The sequence below is a fragment of the Zootoca vivipara genome, chromosome 2, assembly GCF_965207765.1.
Source record: "Zootoca vivipara chromosome 2, rZooViv2.hap1.1, whole genome shotgun sequence".
NCBI lineage: Eukaryota > Metazoa > Chordata > Lepidosauria > Squamata > Lacertidae > Zootoca > Zootoca vivipara.
Genome location: NC_142584.1, coordinates 116760186 through 116764804, shown reverse-complemented (window position 1 = coordinate 116764804; position 4619 = coordinate 116760186).

Below are 4619 nucleotides of genomic sequence, written 5' to 3'. Positions count from 1 at the left end.
GTATCTAATCTATAACCCTTTGGACCCCCCTGGTGAAATGACAGCACCCGTCTGGCTGTTAAGTAACCATAGGTGCCAAAATTCCCCATAAAGGAGCTGGGCACCCACAAATTTCAGTGCCAGGACCATGCACCCCACATGGCACCCATGGTCCCGGGCACCCACGCTCATGGGGCCAAGCTGGCACTCCTGGGACAAAACCATTTCTCCCTCTGGTGCTGGAATAAATGCTGATCTGTCAAACTCTCCCGATCCAAGTTCCCAGCTTGGGGGGTCATCCACACTTCACTCGTCCTGTGACCAGGATGCACATTTCGGAGCCAGTGCTGTTTTTCTAGGAAAAGGGGTCCTGGAAATCGCCACAAAGGCCTCCCTTATTCTCTTAGAAGGGCAATGGCACCCACCTGAGAGGTGAAGGAACTGAGTTCTGGCTCAAAATAAGTCCAAGTCCGTGCCATTTTCCGTTTGCCCTGCTGCTTCCCCCCCCAGAAATCCCACTCTTTACTGCTAAACTGGAGCAAATGTCAATCTGCAGAAAACCTAACTGATGTTTGCTCCGATTCAGCTGTGAACAGCCAGTTTCTACAGAGGAAAAAGTTGGGAGAAGCGCAAGTGTGGATGAGCCCTAGTTACTCTTTGTGAGGGGGGGGGACAAAACCGTCACCCCACAAGCAGCCACATCTGTATACAGATTCCTCTCAAACAGGCTGTGTTATGGTGAGAGCTGCTGTGGCTTCCCCTCCCTCCCTTCCATCCTTGGCCGGCCTCACCCGGAACAAACCTCTCCCCTGAAGGGAGGGAAGTGGTGAGGGCAAGGCAGGTCCCCACCCTCTGCCTGCCTGCCAAGAACAGAAGCCAATTTGCAGAGGAGAAGAGGAAACAAAATGGTATCATTTTTCGCTGGTGTGTCTCTTGAATTGGCTCTGACAAAAGCGTCCTGTCACGCAGCCTGAAGATTATTAAATGTCTCAGGCTGGATTTTTGCAAACTGAGTACTGACCGCCTCTAGCAGTTCAAAAAGCAGCCTGGGCCCCTGCCTTAAACAGTTGGACCCCCACAACATTGAGAAAGGCCCCCTTTCCAACTCTCCTGCCATTTCAGGGTCCCTGGCGCCATGTGTGTGAGCGGTTGTGTGCAAGTATATTGCGTGCACGTGGGGAGTTGCCTGTATCATTTTGCCACAGCAATTACTGTCTTTCACCCATTTGCACTAATTCCAAATATGTAACATGTGGGAACCCTGGCCTTTTTTGGGCGGGGGGTCCAGTCTGTGACTTGCTTCAACTGGTCCCTTGAAGGATTTCCTAGAAATCACCTGATTTCCATTGCAGCTGGGGGGGGGGAAGCAGCCTGTAGGGGGCAGCGGAGGATTGCAAGAAGGGGAAAGCGGGAAAATACAACTATGGTACCTGTATATACTGTGGAGAAATGGGTGAGGGTGTATTGTGGCAGAGAGAGCGCGTGAGGGCAGGAATCCACCGTGGAAAGAAACACAAACACCCCCCAGTGTTAATGAAGGATGAGTACTTTCTCAGCAAAACCTGCCTCCGTTTTTCAATTCCTGTGAGAAATGTCATTCAAGCAGCCTGAGATGCCGTCACTTGAGATTCCTTTGCTAGCTTGGCATGCAGACGGAATTTAGATTATTGTAACTCGCCAAAGACTGTTTACTGCACCCTCAGCTATTCTTATAAGCAAAAATGAAAACTAAACATTAAAAATAAAATGGGAGTACGAACATGGCTGGCGCGTCCATATAAGCGGATTAGGCCACTGCCTAGAGCGCCGAAATTGAGCCCGCCCGCCGCCGCCGCCGCCATCCTCCTCCGCCCGCCGCTGCCTGCAGAGCCGTCTCTAGGCTCGGGCTGGGGGGCGCCAAGGCTCCTGGCGAACAGGGGCACTGTGGGGAGGAGGACGCGGGAGGCGATCCTCCTCTGAGGCCGCCGCTGCTGTGCGCGCCTTCTGTAGGCTGGCCTGGGCGGCGGACGCTGTCTCTGAGTCATGCGTTGCTTTCCCTCGCGGGGAGGAGAAAAGCCCTTAAGAAGTTTATTTAGCCCAGGTCCGCCCCCCCCAAATTATCCCCCTCCTCTTCCTGTGCCGCTTTCTCGCCCTGTCACACAACGGACCTTGGTCGGTCACCAGCAGCACCCTCCTCCTCTTCCATTCGAGCGCCTCTTCCTTTGTTGCATCCAGTCCCCTCGTGAGAGCTTCCATATTCAGGTCACTCAACCTCCACCAGAAGCTGCCCACATCGGCCGGAGTCCCTCTGCTTTCTACCTACCTACTTTGCCCAGAAGTTCGTAGGCTAGCCTGCTTTCCCTCAACTTTCCCTTACTGATTGGACTTTCATCTCGACCAGTCTCTAAAGCTTGGAGGAACGTTCATACAGCTAAATAAGAATTGCCACCCCCCAAATCCCCCATCTCCTTGCTGGCATTCAGGAATGGAAAGGGTGGGGTGGCCTTAGCAGCCTCACTGAAGGGGAGATGCAACGAAGAGGGAGCACGAAGGGCAGAGCCAAGGCCACCAGTTTGCGAACAGGTCTAGAATCAGAGCCTTGCAAAGGATCCCGAGAGCCTTTAAAAACATGTTGATAGGGAGTTGTTGGGAATCCAAAACATCTGGAGTGAACCAGTTTTGCGAGGCTGAGATTCAGAACTGCCTTGCATTTAGGACCTAGCCGTAAACTTTTTGTTGTTGTTGAGTGAGATTTGCTGAGTGAGGTTTTGTTGAGCTCAGAGATTCGCTGCTATTTTCCAGGCCTAATTCAAGGTGCTTGCTTTGATGTTGAAAGCTTCAAATGGCTTGGGCTACAAATATAGGCAAGAAGATCTTCCAGATCAACCTGTCCATGTTCTAATCAGCAAAGGTAGCCCTCCTGGTGGTCCCTCCACAGTATGAGGTGCATGGTGTGTTGGGCTTGGGAAAGGGCCTTTTCAGTGGTGGCTCCTCATATGAGGAACTCCTTCTCTGCTGAAGCGTGTCTGAACTTACCTCTCAATTGCTTTAGGCAGCTAATTAAGAGACATATTTTTCAGCAAGTGTTTAGAGGGAGACCTTTGCTTCTGCTCCTCCTCCTATTAGTAATAGCAGTGTAGTGATTTGTTGATGTTTGCGTTCTTTACAGATTGTGTTAATTTATCTCTTTGATCTAGTTGAAAAATGACTGGCAGCACAGGCAAATTTCCTAAATAAATTAAATAAACCAATTTAAACATCTTGTGATATCTGCCCTGGGACTTTCCAACCTGACTCAGAGGTTGCTGAGGGAGGCAGAAGGGGGCAAAGTCCCCTGGGAAACAATCCAGCTTGGAATGGAGAACCACACAACGGACGCTTTTTATGCCATGGAAAAGAATAATTCCCAAATAATTTTTAGCTGCAGACTTCACCCCCCCCCATCAATTAGATCAAAAACATTCTTGTACCTGGGCAAGGAGCCGCCACTACTTGTCTCTTTCCTGATTTCTTGGAAATGGCAGCAGCTTCTATGCGTGTCCCATGCTTATCTTAGGTTTCAAATGTTCAGGCTTCTAGAAGTGGGATGTGGGCCAAGCAGTATCTGGGCCCAGGCATCCAGCCGTTGCTCAGGGCCTTTCAGAAGAGGTTTGGGAGCCGCTGGGTCTTGCTGACTGTGTAAAGGGGGGCTGCAGGCTTAGAGGGTCTCAGGCAGGGGGAGAGCAGCTCATGTTGGGGCCAATATGACGACAGAAGGAAGTAGAGATATAAAATGCCTTTTTAAAAAGCATATGGGAAAGGAAATTGTGGCAAGGTGGTGGGCTCTGGCCTCACCATGTGCTGCATCTCTCTGTGTGGTCATTCTCTCTCTCTCTCTCTTTTGTGTGTGTGTGTTTTGACCATAGCTGCCAAGTTATCCCTTTTTTTAAGGGATTTTCCCTTATGCTGAATAGGCTTCCTCGTGAGAAAAGGGAAAACTTGGCAGCTATGGTTTTGACCTCAACCCTGAGGTTCAGCCCTAGTTGCAACTCTGCACATTTATTTACAAGGCAGTTAAATGCTGGAACCCCCTGCCACTAGATAGAGGGACACAGGAGAAGAGCCAGGATTCTGGATCACACCCAAGGGGCCCATCGAGTCCAGCATGGTGGTCTCCCAGTGGCCAACCAGTTGCGCCCCCAGTAAGAAGCCTGCAAGGAGCACGGAAGAGGGACACCCAGCGAGTGCTATTCTAATGCATTTCCTGCCTCTGGCAGTGGAGGAAGACATGCAAGGGCTTCTTAAAAAGAGGACCCAGGAAGCTGCCTTGCACTGACTCAGCCCAAGAGTCCATCTGGCGCAGGATCTCACAGCCCCTGTCCCCAGTTTCAGGGGGGGCATTCCCAGACCCCCCTGGAGATGCGGGGGTTGAACCTGAGGTCCTGCCCTGGCAACCCCCCCTCCGCCCTCCCTGCAGGGTAGGACAGGAAGACCTGCCGGAGGGAGGGAGGGAGGAAGGCGGCGATTCCCAGCGAGGAGCTTCAATCACTTTCTCTTTCCCTCGCCAGCCTCACTCCCAAACATGCGCCTCGAGGTCTGCCGATGACGCCATCTGCGCGCAGATTTCCGATTGGCGGAATATTATCCCCTCGCCCAATCCCGGCTCCCGCTGCTGATGGTTC